This window comes from Eumetopias jubatus, unplaced genomic scaffold, assembly GCF_037043125.1.
Source record: "Eumetopias jubatus isolate StellerSeaLion01/CBP00866 unplaced genomic scaffold, mEumJub1_p1.0 scaffold_1, whole genome shotgun sequence".
Taxonomy (NCBI): domain Eukaryota; kingdom Metazoa; phylum Chordata; class Mammalia; order Carnivora; family Otariidae; genus Eumetopias; species Eumetopias jubatus.
Window position 1 is genome coordinate 40,809,914 of NW_028274807.1, and position 17,789 is coordinate 40,827,702.

Consider the following 17,789-nt stretch of genomic DNA (forward strand, 5'->3'; position numbering starts at 1 on the left):
TAATAGATGAATGTGTATTCATAATTGTCAAGCATATTTTCATTAGGATCAAAGATAAATCTGATCTTTCTTAATATCTTCATAAGTGAGGAAACTAATATAATTAGTAGATATTTATCACCTGGAAGAGGGTACTAAATCTAGTCAAATTCTAAAGAATTATAGATAGGAATTTACTGTAGGGAAGCAGTAAAATGAAATTCTACTTATATCCAAATATGCATTAGCATATCTGAAAAATAAAATGAAGTAAAGGCAAACAAATATTTAGCATATACAAGTTTTTAAATGTAAAGTAATATAAATCTGGGTTTGTGATGTATTAGAACTGGTATTAAGAGTTAGCAAACAGGATTTTGGCATATTTCTAAACTTTATGTGAGTAAATAGACATCTATTAATTTTGATGCGTTCATTATGTTATCATTTTGAGACTAAACTTAAAACATATCCTAGTCTAATATCAGGGAACAAAAAGAGGGTTATGGTCCAAAGAGAAATAACTGAAATAATCCACTTATGTAGGCAAATGACTTTGGATATTTGATTTCTTCTTAAATAAGTCAATAAGTCAATATGCATTAAGCTAACCACACACTTATTCAGTTAGGGTAGAAAATGGTAGTACATCGTTTTGAAAACAACTCTCTTAACAGAGAAAAATAATCACCATGATACTAAATATTTATCAAGTGACAGATTTTAATTCTCATTGTAGCATGATTTTTAACTAACACTACTTAACTCTTATTTCTTAAATATATAATTTAAGTATTTGTAAAAGTTATTCCAGCAAAATCTATTAATGGTCAATCATCTAATGATTTCTTAAACTAAGTACAATTTACTATTGAGCTACTTAATGACTTTTCCTAATGAAAACTTTCTACTCATTATTCACTTAGCTCTCTTTATTTGTTTAAATTCATGAAAGTCTATTGAGAAGGGACTTTTACAACATTTTTGTTTATTTTGCATCTAAACCAGGGATTAGCAAACTTTTTTTCTATAAAAGTTCAAATAGTAAATATTTTAAAGTTTTTGCAGGTCATAGACTCTCCATCACAACTCTCAACTTTATCATCGTAGGGAAAAACAGCCACAAACAATGAGTAAATGATTGAGGATGGCTATATTCCAATATAACTATTTATGGTTAGATTTGGCGTGCAGGCCATAGCTTGCCAACCCCTGATCTAGGCTGTTGTCAGTTCTTGAATAAAAATGACAATTTTAAAAAGTCTTTAAAAATACTTAGATCCCTAATAGTATTGGACAGTAGGTATAATATATGCTAGAATCTATGATGTAACAAGAAAATACTCATTAGAATTTTGTCTAACATAATCAAGCTAGTTATAGTTCTTTTGGGCTAGTTTATTAGAGAGACCTAGGTGGAAAAGGGAAGTCAAACATTAAAGAAATGTCAATTATGCACCTATTTAATTTTTCTCTCATTATGCTATTTTGTAATGCCAGTAATTAAAAGGAAAAATGAAACAATTTTCTTTGGCCACAAGTGGATTCCAGTCTATTTGAAGACAGAGTTTCAAAATTGAGTTAGTATGGAAAAAAGTGCTAAAACTCTATAATCCTCATTATCAGAAATATTTTTTTAAGATGTGTTTTATGTGCTGAAAAGCTCTACATTGTTTTTCTCATTATTTGACATACTTTTATCCCTCTAGCAAGTGAAGCATTACGGTAGAGAAGCTGTAGACATTCTGCTATTTAACATCTCTAGAGCAAACAAGATAAAGTTGACCCTTTCATATACTGGTGAATAAATATGCTGCAAGTTCTGCTTTTGTCTCCAACAAATGTACTAAATTCACAAGATGTGTGAATTTAGATTTAGTAATATAGCAAAGGCTTATGATAGCAGAAAAAATGAAAGAAAATCCTAAGAACAATCATTCAATGTATCTAAACCCGCCCATCCTATAAACCATATTTTCAAGCAAGTTGATGCCATTAGCACAGAATTGAATTAGGAAATAATCTAACACTTCTTTCCATGCCTCTGTAATCATCAGGGAAACAACACATCCATAAAAATACACAAAGTGTGATGGAAAGGAAAAAAAAAACCCAAAAACCCAAAATGGTCAAACTAAGCATAATAAGCTGAACTCATTTTTTAAATTTCACAATATAAGTATTCTCCTAGTTTTTTAAAAAATATATAATTTTATAGCCATTTTTAATGATTGATTGTTTTTTATTCAGTAATTTGGCTATTGCATTATATTTAAGTAATCCCTTATTATTGGTCATTTATGTTGCCTGATTTTTCAGCTAGAGAAGCAATCCTACTGTGAACAACCCTTTTAAAACACCTCTTTAATATATTAGTTTCCTATTGCTGATATGACCAATTATCATGACTATAATGACTTAAAACAAATTTGTTACCTTACAGTTCTATAGGTTAGAAGTTCAACAAGTCTCAATGAGCTAAAATCAAGGTGTTGGCAGGGGTGTGTTCTCTTCTGGGGTCTCTAGGAGAGAATCTGTTTCCTTGATTTTTTTCAGCTTCTAGAGGCCATCACATTCCTGGCTTGTGGTATCTTTCTTCTTTCTTCAAAGTCAGGAACATGGCATCTCTGACCATTCCTCATAATCATCTGTCTTTGACCATCCTTTGATAGTTACTTCTCCCTCTCTCTGACCACAGCTATGATAGGTTTTCCAGTTTTAAGGATCCATATAATTAGCTTGGGTCCACTTGGATAATCCAGGATACTCTCCCCATCTGAAGTTCTTTAACCTTTGTCCTCTCTGCAAAGTCCCTTTTGCCATGCAAGATAACATATTTGTAGGTTCTGGGATTAAGACTTGAACATCTTTGGGGAGCCATTATTCTGCCACTACATTTATATACAGTAAGATAGTTACATATTCCTATTTAAGTCAACATCCTGTGTTTAAACAAGAAAGCTCTGAGTCAGCATCCATCAGGGATTCACAATCTACTGTAGCTTTGTTAATCAGTTTACCAGGTATTCCAAGTAGACCTTCTTTTTTTTTTTTTCTTTTGCCAGAACTAGTGACTTGTTAATTACAGTGGTGAATGCTAATGTCAAACTCTCATTTATAAGTAGCTAATATTTAACTAGTAGGAGTCAACATTACCATGATATAAAAAGATTCCACTTCTCTTTAATAAAGTTTCTCCATATCACTCACACAAACAAAAACCTGTATGTATATGTGTATACTTATGTACATGTGAATGAAATGAATGGGTTAAGAACTAGTTGGGTCTTTGTGTTGCAGAACAGGAAAAATAAGCACTGAAAGAAAAAAAGCCCTCATATAATTAGAACAATAATGTATAGTTTTTAGCATAAGAATTTGACTAAAACAATTGAGCAGAAGTGAAAACTAGATTTCTAGTCTTAAGGAGAATTTAAAGGATTGTAAAACCCAATGTCATTCACTTTAAATGGATGGTAATTCAATACTTTTAAAAATACAAATTTGGGGACTTTTGCTTTTGATTAAGATATAGCTAGTCACAAAGAGACTACTGCTCACACATGGACAATAAGATCAGACTAGATGAGCCATAAAATTATAATTATAGTTTTTTTAAACCTTAAAATATCTGAGTATACAAAGGGACCAAAATGCACTAAATTCTTGAAAAAAGATGAATCTTCCTAATGGGAGAAGAAAAATCATGGCTGTTGTTATCTCAGGCGGAATGTCAGAAGGAAAAGTGAATCTAGCATAACGTTTAAAAACTTTTAACACTGGTATGTTGTGTTAAAAGATTAGATTAAAAACCCAAGGGGCTCTAAACCTAAAGCAACTCTGCCTACAACTCTAAACTTTTTTCATGGGCCATCTGTAGTTCACAGAGGTTGGGGCAAGACTGAGGAGTTAAGAGAAATTCATTTCACATTCTGAGTTACAGAGGGCTATCTTCATATGCAATGCACTAACCCACTGAAGGCTGGGGTAAGTGGAAGATGAAAAGTCAAAAGAAATTTCAGCGACCTAAGAAGCACAATGGAAAACAGATCTATTGGTACGGGGAAAGCTGAAGACTAAGTTTTAGAGCAGGGGTTGACAAATGTTTTCTGTAAAGGACTAAATAGTAAATTATTTAGGCTCTTCACTAAAATAAATTATAAGAAAATTTCTTAAGGGTGACAGGGAATAATACTAGATGAAAGGAATGCAGCCCACTAAAAAGGATAACTCTGAAATGCGTTCATATATATAATACTTAATATATGTTTAATAGGTATATAACACACGTACCACTTTTATAATATGTAATATGCATATATACATGTGTATACATGTATTATGTATCTTATATAAATGATTATCTAAAACAATAATAAAAATATTGTGGGAACTACAAGCACATATGGAAGAAAATATATCATGGGGCACAAAATCGAGAAAAAATGTAAAATCATCTATTTTTGTAGTGAGTATGATTGTTTACATAGAAAATCTTTGAAATCTACAAAAATATAACTACTAGTGAATTTAGAAAAGCTGCAAAAATTTTTACTGGTAAATAAAAAAAAACAAAGTTTTAAAAGTACCATTTACAATTGCAATAATTTATTAGGTCACCAAAAGTAATAATCATTGAAGAAAAAAATTGATAAACTGGACTTTATCAAAATGGCAGTTTCTGCTCATCAAAAGACACCACTGTGATAATTAGTAGGTGAGTGACAGATTGGAAAAAAATATTACATATATATAAAATCACCCTCCAGAATGACTATAATAAAAATGACAGGTAATAACAAGTGTTAGTGAGAATGTGGAAAAATCAGAATCCTTAGACCTGGCTAGTGGGAATACAAAATGGTGATGCCACTTTGGAAAAGGGTCTAGTGGTGCCTCAAAATGTTAAATATAGAGGTTTCCATATAAAATAACAATTCTCCTCCTCAATACATACATAAGAGAAATGAAAATGCACATCCACATAAAGTCATAATAGCCAAAAAGTGGAAACCATCTGTGAAATAGAAAATATATATTGGTCTCTGCCTCTGGTTCCTGGCATAGAGTTCCTAAAACTCATAATTTTCTAAGTGATAAGAGCACTAAGAACATCTTTTGCTCTGATATTTGGTCTTTGACCCTGGTTCTTGATATAGGTCTCCTAAATCCCTTGGAATTTCCTGGGTAATAGAAACATCTTTTATTCTAATAAAGTGACTCTGGGTGGGCTCCTGGATGGAAGGGGATTACTGCCCAGAAAGATCAGACCACAATTAGAAGAAGCTTGGACATTTCAGCTCCAATCCCCACCCTCTGGGAAGCAGAAAGGGGATGGAGATTGAGCTACTGATTGATCACATCCATGCAATGAAATCTCCATAAATTCTCCCAAAGTTTGGAGAGCTTCAGGGTTAGTGAAAATATCTAGGTGCTGGGGCAGAAGGTATAGGTTCACCGTCAACTTCATGGAGACTGAAGCTCCTGTGTTTGGGACATTTCAGACCTTTCCCCATGTATGTCTTCATCTGGCCGTTCATCTGTATCTTTTATCGTAGGATAAGCCAGTAAACATAAGTAACTGTTTTCTTGAGTTCTGCGACCTGCTCTAGCAAATTTACTGAACCTAAGGAGGGGGTCATGGGAGCCCTCACTTTATAGCTAAATGAAGCACATGTGACAACCTGGACTTGCAATTGTCTGAAGTGGTCGTAGGGGTGGACCGGGGAACAAGCTGTCTTATCAAGCTGTCAACCCTTAACCTATGGCATTGGCACTAACTCTGGTTAGTGTCAGAATTGAGTTGAATTGCACAATACCCAGCTGGTGTTGCAGAGAATTGCTTGGTGTGAGAAAGACCCCCACACATTTGGTGACCAGAGATGAGGCATTCTGAGTATTTAGAATAAAGGGGAAAAAAAAAGAATTTTTCTTAGACACCACCCAAATGGCCAATAACTATAAATGGATAAATATATATAATGAACTATTATTCAACAATAAAAAGAAACAAAGTATTAATACATGTTACAACCTGGATGAACCTTGAAAACATTATGCTAATTGAAAGAAACCAGACACAAAATAATAGTATTATAGAATTCCATTAATGTAAAATGTCCTGGATAAGCAAATCCCAAAAGACGGAGAGTAGATTAGTGATTGTCATGGGCTGGAGGGTAGGGAAGATGGGAGTGACTGCTAAATAGTATGAGTTTTTTTGGGGGGATGGGGTGGGGTGGGGTGATGGAAATGTTTTAAAATTCAGTTGTGATGATGGTTCACAATGCTCAATATAATAAAAAACCAGTGAACTGTATATTTTAAATGGAGGTGTGCTCGTGGTATGTGAATTATATTTCAATAAAGCTGTTTAGAAAAACAAAACAACTTCCTGACCAGTCCACTTGCCACCATAATAAGTCTAACTTCTCAACCTGACCTTTGGGTTTCCTTTGGGTTCCCTCAACCTGATCTTTGGGAAACCAGACATCCTGCCACTTCTTTGACATTCCCAGCACAGACACAGAAACCAAAAGTAGTCTGTTAAAAATTCATCTAATCCATCAGACAATTCAAATTTCGTACCTGTGGCTGCCTGGTCAAAGGTACTTCTTGTGAAGAATATTACTGACAATGCAGTATAAGTAATTAAAAATACACCATGCATTCGTTTCCTTTTAGGATGGGAATTATGCAGGGTCCCTGTGCTTTAAGCACAACCTTGCAGCAGCAGTATGACAAACACTAAGGACTGTGTGGGAAGCTCTATGTTTTATGCATCCTGCCAGGCCAGATCAAGTCCAGGCAGGTCATTACAAATGGGCTGTGAAGCTGGAGGAATCTCGTCCAAATTATCAAGTCCAAAGAACAAATTCTAATCAACTCTGCAAGAGGAAACACTCTGTTATTTTTCTATTCTGGCTATAAAAACAGACATTACAAAATTATTGTCATATGAAGAGATAACCAAGGACAATATGGCCCAAAAATGTAGAAAAAAGTGTTAGGAAATTAATTATTCAGAATATCATGCTATGTTTGATTTTGTGTTGTTTGTAGTATTTATCAGCATTTTAAATTTGGCAATTTGTAGTGAATTATTTTATTCTAATTACATATTCACAATTATATACATATTATTATAATTAAATGAAGACAAGTTTGGCTTTAAGTTTAATCTGTCTTGATTTTGCTTGTTTTATATGGTTCCTTGCCTTTTCTTTTCCCTTGTTAATCCACTTTTTTTTTAAAGATTTTATTTATTTATTTGACAGAGAAAGACACAGCAAGAGAGGGAACACAGGCAGGGGGAGTGGTAGAGGGAGAAGCAGGCTTCCCGTTGAGCAGGGAGCCCGATGCGGGGATCAATCCCAGGACCCCGGGATCATGACCTGAGCCGAAGGCAAACGCTTAACCGACTGAGCCACCCAGGCGCTCCCTTGTTAATCCACTTTTAACAAGAGCATTTTATAGTCTTTCTTTTCTTCAGTTTGATAGTGACAGCTTTGACTTAAAATTAATTCCTTGCTTAAACCAAATGCCCTCATCATCTGTTTTATTTTTTAATACATAATATTCATATAAATACCAAATGCATCCATGGTTCTCCACTGTTTCCTGCAGTAGCAAAATTTGACATTCTATCATATTTAGCATCATGAATTTTCCGTTGACCTCTCTGCAGGCAGGGACACAGTTTTGCTCCTAATCCAGACACAAAGCAGCCTTGTATTATCATCACAGAATGATAATTCAAGTTGTGAAATTGTGACATTGTACATTATCACTTTTTCCTGTTGACAAATTATGTCCAATACCATAACACAAAATTACATGCATTTAATCTACTGACCTTATATACAATCAGGTCATCCACCTCAGGCAATACAACATAGCAGCATCATGCAAAGTATAATCTTCCTACAGATCAGAGATGTCAAAAGGGACAGATTTTTAAAACACCACAGAAGTAAAACACTTGCATGGTAATTGGTTTTGGAAAGCTGTATTGAAATGCAATCATGGTTTCATCTACCAGCTATAGCTTGCTGTACAGAAAAAAAAAAAAAGAGTCAAGATAGAGAAAGTCAAATTTCTATGTTTTCCCTTTCCCTAATCTGTCACAGGCCAATGATTGGGTGAGTAGCCTGGAGAAAAAGTTACCTTGTCAAGGTAAACTGAATTTTCATCACAACTAGTGCCACCATCAATGAATTGTCAAAAAAAGGAAAAAAAAATTCTCTAATGATCTTTCTTTCTATCTTGTGGGGCACCTGCTGCCCCAAATGATGCCAAACTGACTGACAGCAGGTAGTTTCTAGGAAAAACCGGTGACTTTTCTCGCCCAAGGCTCTTCGTGCCTTTACTGAGCTCTTGGCCTGGGATTGTTCAGCGGGAAAAGTCAATAATGCCTGCTGTCAACAAAATGTGACTGTGTGCAATTTTTAAAGGCTCTGCTTTCTTGAAGTTGAGTTGTCAGGAACCTCTCTTTTAAATAGATTTCAGGGTCAATATATGCTGTTTCCCACTAGCGTTAAGAAATGGCCACAAAGAGCAGGATCTGACACTGTGTCAGGATGTTGGCGGTGCTGATACTTATTGGCTGTCCATCCATCAGGAAGCATCTTTAGAAACTGAGGCTTGGATGAAAAAGAAACCATTTCAGCTACTTTCTTGAAGTTTCCTCATTATCACCACAAGATATATATATATATATATATATATATATATATCTTGGACCAGACATACATTCAAAATGTATTCATTGGCCTAGATATTGAACACATGGGATGGCAAACTAAGGGCTACACGTAATAGTTTCAACATTTTAAAACACACATGAATTATTACAGAGACAAAAACATTAGGCTGTCAATTTCTGCAGATGATATATTTTACCTGTTTTGAGTAGGCACCATTCTGTCTATATACATGTTTCCCCCAAATTCGTGTATGGATAGAATTTTTTTGGAGGGGGATACAACTTTGCAGGTTTATTTTTTATTCTACATAAGTCGGCCAATTTCAATTGGCCTCATGTTTTTAAAGTGTAGATCAAATTAATAAAACTGAATTTGCTATAATTTTAGCAACAACCTCTCTGACCCTAAATGTTATCATGAACATTTACTGAAAACACTGAATGAGATGTATTTATTATTTTTTTCTACCACAAAATATTTTAAGTATCTTAAAAATGTAATGCATTGTGCTGAGTACCTCGTGGTACTGAGAAATACATGAACTTCTTTACTAACCAAGAGTTTAAATTCTAGTATCCAGCTGGGGACAGAAAGTCACAAAAACTTAAGTAAGAATTGTAACTGGGATACAGCAGTAGCAATGGAGAGCAAACAACTGATTAATTCCGACTGAGAAAATAGAGAGCTTCGTGAAGCGAATGTGTTTTAATCTGAGCTTTGAAAGATGATCAGAGTGTCTGAAGTTGGAATTGGGATGCGGGATGGTAGAAAAAGCTTTCTATATCTAGATATAGGTATGAACACTGAAGTTATATTCTTTGCAAGTTAGAAAAATTAGAAGTAATTCATGGCTATATGTGTATATAGAGTAAGGAGGGAAATGACCATGCAATAGAGTTAGTAAAAAAAAAAAAGAAATACAACTGATAACTTATACTCTGAGAGATTCTTATTAAACATGGTATACACAATTATGACTTTTTAAACTTACTAATTTATTTATCCAGTTATTATTTTTAACAAACATTTGTTGCAGTCCTACTGTTGGACAGGTTGTGTAGGTGCTGAGTATGCAGCATTAAAAATAAATCTTGTTTTTCATGGAGTCAACCATTTAGTACAAGGAGTCAGAAAATGGATGAATAAAAAGGTACACACTATCACCTGCAAAGAAGACAAAAAGGCAAGATCACTGGATAGAGAAATTGAAGACATGGATAGGGAACAGTACTATTTTATACTGTGGTCATAGCAGACCTCTGTAAGGATGTTTGAGCCAAGATCCAAAAGTGACAAGGTCAAGATCTACACAGAAGTAAAGGGAAGGATCTTCCAGGCAGAGGGAATAGTAAGTGCCAAAGTCCTGAGGCAGGAGACACCAATCACCCTTTTCAGTTTTCTCATCAAATGAAGATGTACCATTACATAATTTCTAGAGTCCATAGAATAGTGTTTAGTTTCTACAGGGTTTTCTTTGAGAAGCGACATGATATAGTAAGAACAATAAAAATATCTGGGTCTTTTTAAGAAAATGGAAGACTTTTATTTTTCCATAGAATAATAATCTTAAAACAGTTCTGAAAATGAGGTGGAACTTTGTGTTAGAGCAGAGATATATTAAAAAATTTTTCTTGCTGTATTTGCTTATATGTTATTTAGGGCTATATTGCCCATAGTCATATAATTTCATACACTCAGGACTTCAGTTCTATTTCAGTTAACTTTCCACATGGTGTTCTTTTTTTTGTTTATATGAAAAGAAACAAAATGATAGAAATGCTCCCAAGTGGAATTAATGAATACGTCCCCATAATTGGCAAAAAATATTGTACCTTTGTCTAGTTTTTACTTCCTTGTAAAGAATAATAAGTAGTTTTTACAAGCATGCCATCATTTTGAATATTTGTCACAGCGGGCCAATTCCAAAGTATGGGTACTGCGGAACAATGATACCCTGCAAGGCTTAATAGCTTGCTTCTGAGCAAAAAATGAGAAAATGAGTGATCAATGCTCAGTTAAAATTCCCAACACAGCTAAATTAAAGATAATTTATTTATGTTTTAGCTATCTAGGAGAAATTTCAACATATTCACAAATAAAGTCAAATTAATGGACATTTTTCTTTTATAAAATATTAAGCCAGTAATAGTTTTCACATTTTCCTTACAGTATGTTACAGATAAGGATGTTACAGTAAAAGTTTGAAATGATAGATTTGCTATGTCTTTGAAGTCTTGTTTTGCTAAAACCTAACAGCTCATTTTTGTGGGTTATCAAGAGTATTTAAGGAGATGTTTCCAATTTGGGCATAGTCTAGTACTTTCCATGAAGGTCACTATCATTTGTTGATAAGTTGTTCCTGTAAGTTTCCTAGTAGGAGGCTGATACTCAACAGAATATCAGCAGAGCTAAATAGTAGAGCAAATACTGGACCCTCATAAGGTCTGAGATGTTCCAGTCAAGGAAGCTTTATGCGATTTAATGTACCTCGGGCAATACATCATTAAATAAAAATGCACTCCGAACTCTCTCCAGCAGAAAGGAAGGAGTATGTTGATGGAGACCCATATTTCTACCCAACAAATGGAAATACATTTACTGTTCTGCTCTGAATTAAAGAGTGATGTTTCCACCCTCTTAAGTAGAGTATCTCCATCACGCAACAGAATGCAGACATATGGCTGGAAAGCACATGGATTCAACTTGGAGCACTCACATTAGAGAGAGGGATGCCCCTCTCGGGTTGATAGTAGCAGGTATTTTGCAATTTATTAGTAGAAGCAAACCTCACAAGAAAACAGTGCTGAAGACTTGATACTTGAAAAAAACCTTGAGCAACTAGAATAGCCAAATCTGAAACTAGTCTATAAGAACTAAGAAGATCCCTGATTAAGACATTGCCCAATTTTAGTGGAAGTAAAGGGACACAACAGCGTGGGACCGAATGGGAAATCTGCCCAAACTAGAGGAAATAGGCAAATTGGGCCTAGGTAAACCAAGTGTAGTATATCTTTAGGAGAAACCAGAAGCTGACATCAGAAATCATTTTGTGTACACTATAGTATTTGTTATTTTTCCTTTTTTTCTTACATTTCTTATTCAGGAACTTTGATAGCATCTTTAGTATAAGTCCTACTTCAAACATCATCATGCATAGAGATTTGGGCTACCTGGACCCACAATCAGATCTCTGGCTCTTGAAGAGGGTAAATACATATATGTATATATATAGATTACCCTTAATAATGCTTATATCTTAGCAAGGCTTAATCATGTGTGTGGTTTCTATTTAAATCAGGCTAGCAAGGATTTGTCCCTACCAGTTATAATTATTAGGAAAATAATGAAACATTAGGGACAAAGATATAAAATTGTATCTTTACCACTTGCCCCATAACTAATTTAGGATATTCTCATTCAATTGGTTTTCATTTACATAACCCTTCTGTAAATATATTTATGAATCACTTTGTAGTATATGCATTGTTTGTAGTATATGAAAATATACGAACTACAACCTGACCACCAAGATATTATAATTTATGAATGTTGTAGATAGAAAAATTTCCCTTGGAGACATTTTTGTTAATTGGCATTTCTAAATACAAAATTATACATGAAAGAAAGATAAGAAATAGGTATAATTATAGTCAAATAGGAGGAAGTATGGAGAACATTAAAATCAGGTACACATGGTTGTAAATTCATGACTTACTATTTGGTAGGTGTATATAATTATTATAAATAATTTGATTATTCTATTAATAAGAATGATTACAAATTATTACAAATTATTCTGGAGTTTGGTTTTCAGATCTATACAACGGTCATAATATCTTCTCACAATGCTCTCAAATGGTTAAATGAACTAAAGTAGGAAAGTGCTGAACAGAACTCCTAGTGAGTATTCTGATATTAAGGATTAGTCCTTGTTATTGTAGAACACAGAAAACAACCCAGATAATTTAAGGTGTGTTGTAACTACATCCTTTAAATGGTCCTTAAGTTCTCCTCATATGAAATTCCTATAATACTTGTCTTAACATGAGGTTTTAAAATTATAATGATATAGATAATTATGAAAAGAAAAAAATAGCCATTATAGAATATTGACTCTTCTAGCCTCTATGCAGAGTGTTATGTCAAGTAATTCTCATCACTATACTAAAAAGGAGGTATTGTTCTCACAATTTTGCAGATGAGGAAATGTTCAGATAGATCCATGCACTTGCCCCCAATTTCAAATCTAATAAATGGCAAAATCAGGAAACAAATAAAAATGTTATGAATATAATATGCATTTGGGCATTTTAAATAAATGTTATGTAAATTTGGCCTGATTAATGTAGTTTGTAACACATATTTTTGTTAATAAGTAATCGGTTTATAATAAAAATAAAATGTGAAACATTAGAAAAATAAATTGCATGTGTGTATAAATGTGTACACATAACAATTTTGAATATCTTATGGGCAATTATTTAGGTCACTATAAGTTAATCATCTTTCAACCTAAATGATTCTATGGTGCAGAGATTCACCACTTCCCCAACAGTAAGACCACTCATGTTATTCTTATGTGAGCAAGAGATGAATTTTTATCTTTTTAAGCCTTTGAAATTTAGAGTAACCCAGTCCAATAGAGAGCATGATTGTTGAGTTAGGGACAAGTTGCCATTCAAAGTTAAATTAGGAGGATTAAAATCTATCCTATATACAATATAAAACAGAATACCTCAAGTATTCAGAAATTTTACAAGAAAGAAGATGATGGATTTCATGATACAACTGAGAAACCCAAAGGATAGTTTTCATTCTCCTTTTTATAATATGGGTGGCTCAGGAGAATTGCTGTCTATGGTAAGAAGATTGGATAACTTTTAATTTAAGAAAAGTAAGACATAATAAGAACCAGGAAGACAAGATAAAATGTAGCACAAAACCTCACAAACTCTAATATGGTGTGTACTCTCAGGCAAAGGCAAAGTCCTTGGGCACCAACAGACCCGGGCTTATGCATGGTTTTACCTCTTATAAGGTGTGCCTCTGTAGGAGAGATTCAGAATCTCTGCACCTTATCTGTAGAAAAATGCCCTCTTAGCCTTTGTCTTTGTTGTTGTTGTTGGGGTGGTGGTGATGGTTGATGGTGTGTGTGTGTGTGTGTGTGTGTGTGTGAGAGAGAGAGAGAGAGAGAGAGAGAGAGAATTGAAGATACACGGTCATGTGTTGGATAGAGTGCCTGGAATATAGTAGCTTACAATACAAGTCAGGTCATTTCCCCCGCTAAACTCACGAAGAGTTTAAGTGATACCTACATCTCTTTAGCTACTATATCATAATAAAAACTAAATCGATAAAATAAAACTCAATGAGTTGGTTTTTCTTAGCAGAGTTTGAAAGGTGGCTGCTAGCATTTGTGAGCCATGCAACATAAGAAAGGACAACTGGAAGTGCTTGAAAGAAATATTTCCCATGAATCACAGACCTGTACCTCTGAAACAAATAATACATTATATGTCAAAAAAAATGAAGATAGCAGGAAGGGAAAAATGAAGGGGAAGAAATCGGAGGGGGAGATGAACCATGAGAGACTATGGACTCTGAGAAACAAACTGAGGGTTCTAGAGGGGAGGAGGGTGGGGGGATGGGTTAGCCTGGTGATGGGTATTAAAGAGGGCATGTACTGAATGGAGCCTGGATGTTATATGCAAACAATGAACCATGGAACACTACATCAAAAGCTAATGATGTAATGTATGGTGTTTAACATAACATAATAAAAAAAAAGAAAGATTTCCCATGTGACTACAAAAAATAACAAATGTAATGATAAAAGAATGTACAACTTGCATAAGATCACAGAGGTGGGATCAACTAATTCTGCTTTGTGAAGTACAAGGAAGGAACTATGTGGAATTAACTCAACGAAAAAATGATGGTAAGGACGTGCCATTCAGATGAAATAATACATGAATGTGCTCCATAGGGCAAGGAAAGATTGAACAGATCTTTGGGACCTTACACTCAATCTCTATGAAAAGCTCTCTGGGAGTTGTGTAGCAACTGGAGTGGAAGCAGGGAGACTGTTGAAGGAGCCCAAGTAAGAGACAGACAGTTCCTGAGCAGGACCAAAGGCACTGGGTATGGAGAGACTCTGGGTCCAGCAGTGCTCACTATCCCCTCTACCTGGAAAGCTCTTCCCTCTCCTTCCCCCGACCAAGCTTATACTGTTCCTCCAGTTTTTGCTCAAAGGCCACCTCTTCCAGGAAGCTTTCCTTGACCATACAGACTGAGTTAGGTAACCTTCATCTGGGCACCGATTGCCCCTGGGGCTGCCTCTGTCACAGCACTTCTCCCACGACCTGGTAAATGTTAGATTTTTTTGAGCTTGTTTTCTTATGTGAACATCCCATAAAGTGTCTGACAAAGTGGAGGTAGAGACTGAATCAATAAGAATCTTAGGAATAGATGAAACTGGATTAAACAATGGAAAAGGAAAAGAAATGCGAACTCAGAGCAATGGGGAGAACAAATTCATGCAAGTGGAAACAACACAGAAGGCAGGTATGGCTGTTGGAAAGCAGAGGGTGAGTACAGCAAGTTTTTGAGTTTAGTTTAATCATGACATGAAGAAGGGGTATGAACTGGAAAGCCATTTGAGGAAATAGATTGAGGTCCTATAGTTTAGAGCTTTTAATTCTAGATTCAGAATTTAGATATTTATTCTAAAAGGAATAGGCAGCCTCAGAAGGTTTTTTTTTAAACCTTTTTTCCAGAATGTAAATGACACAGAACTGTATCTAAAAATTATTCTGATAATGATGGATAGGAAGAGTTGCAGAGAGGATTCCTTGTAGTAGGGAATCAAGTTGGGAAACTCTTGCATTGGGCCAAATGGATCTTTAATACTACTAAGTCAAGACATTGAGAGATGTTAACTCATTTTGGTGATTGATGGGGAAGGTTCTTACACTTACTCTAGGGTGTACCAACTCCATCTTAGTACAAATGAATGGTATGTATGGATGAAGATAAAAGTGCATCTTAGAGATACGATCTGTGGAGTTAACTCAGAGTCTTGTGATCTGCCAGTGAAAGACAAGCGAAGTCTGCTTTTGCTAAGTGAATGCTAACAGTACGAATTTGTGTCTTCATACTGATAGAGTAGAAAGTGTGCACTCTGGAATGCAGGTAAAGTTATGAAGCTGGACTGTATTAAAAACAAAGCGTAGACATATCCAACTTCTTGATTCTTTGCTTTTCTCCCCAGGCATTTTCTGCCCACAATGTAATTATAGGAATGAGTAAAGGGATCTCTCCCTCCAAGGTCAATAAAACTTAGAACATATTTTTCAAGTGCTCACTTAGGTTAAGTCAGAAAGCCTACAATGGGTAATGGCAAATTGGGATGGCAATTATTCTGATCTGATGGTTTCGGGATTATAATTAAGCAATAAGGCACAAACCAAGGGTGTGTTACTTCAAGATAACACACTTCTTGGAAAGTGCTGTGAGGCATAAGGGGCGAATGAGAGCCTCCAATGATCTGGGAAATGCGTTATCTGTCTGTAGCACAGCTTTCGGGGTGTATTAGTGCCATATACACGGTGTTAGATGCACTAGTTGTACACAGAGTGATTGTAACATGTAAAACATATGGTTAGAACACGTTAGCTCTTGTGCGCTAACAATGGCCGCTGATTTGGAAACATCAGCCTTGCCGTTATCAACTGATAGGTGGATGGGCTGTGACTTCACCGCCGTGAGCCTTTATGGAAGACGTGTGCTCAGGGAGCTGGAGTCCATCCACTTATAACAATCCTGATCCTATTCCTTTCAGTTGAGCTGTTTTAATGACTTCTTCCATTTGGCACTTCATTTCATATTTATGTAAATGAATGGAGTAAGGTAGTTCAAAACTGAATTTTTAATGTGGCACTTTCTCCCCCCTTTTCTATCATTTTTTTCCCTGGTTTTCATAACATGCTGCCAGTTCCTGGGTTTGCATTTGATTGACGGAAAGTGATTTCTAGTTCAGCCACCATCAAACACCTTGGCACTTCATCCCGGAAGGTGTTTCAGTAGTTAAAGAGACCATGTTGGACAAAGAATCCTTTAAAGCTGGCTCTTTCTTTCTCCTAGTGCGTCCACAGCGAGACGCACCAGGCGAAAAGAAAGACCCATCTTTAATCTGTGCGGCTGAGAGAAATCAAAGGGAGTGAATTAAAACCAAGAGTAGCTTCTTATGCTCATTTGGAGAGCCTTTTTTCTGCTCCATTTGATATAACAAATAAGATCATCAAAGTAAGTCAAGCACAGGTTCGGAAACCCACTGCTCCTTGACCCCGGCTTCCTCCCTGCCTGCACAGCCTTCCCTGGAATTTCGTGTGATGTCAAATCACAAAGCTACATGAGGTGCTCACACCCCAGGAATAGCGAGGGAATTTTATTTTTAGATTCTTTTTCTGTGACTCTAGTAAAATAACATGAAGTTCTTTTGTGGCTCTATCTAAAGGTTTTGATAAATCTGCTGCATTTCAAAGCATGAAAGGGGTGATACAAAATTTCTGTCTTGACTGCTTCTAGCCACGGGTCTTCTTAAGAATATCTGCAGGGTCCCAGTGGCAAGGTGCCAGCATGTGTGCATTGCTAGGAGCTGTAAGGAACTTCACCCCACCCAATAGACATTTATCTCCAGATGTATTACATAAAACATTTCACACAATAGGCATTTTTCCCCCTAAAACTTATATATCTTGTAATTTGGGATTCTTATACCATCTAAGAAGATTTCAAAAACCTCTTCCCATGTTCCTTAAAATTAATGTTCTTTCCTGAGTACTCTGATAAAACTATTTCAATTAAAATTAAATTCAGGAATGGTGATCAATAGTTATCAAAATCATCATCAATGTTATGAATAATACAAACAAATCATCCATATAGTAATGAAAATACTTTTCTTCTAAATTTTCTCATCCCTTGTTCTTCCATACTATTTAAATTTTTATCTATCTGGGAAAAGGCTCTTTTAGGTGCTTAGATTTTCAGTCAGACTGGACAGAATTATATATTTAGAAATACAAGGTACAAGTTGTGAGATTT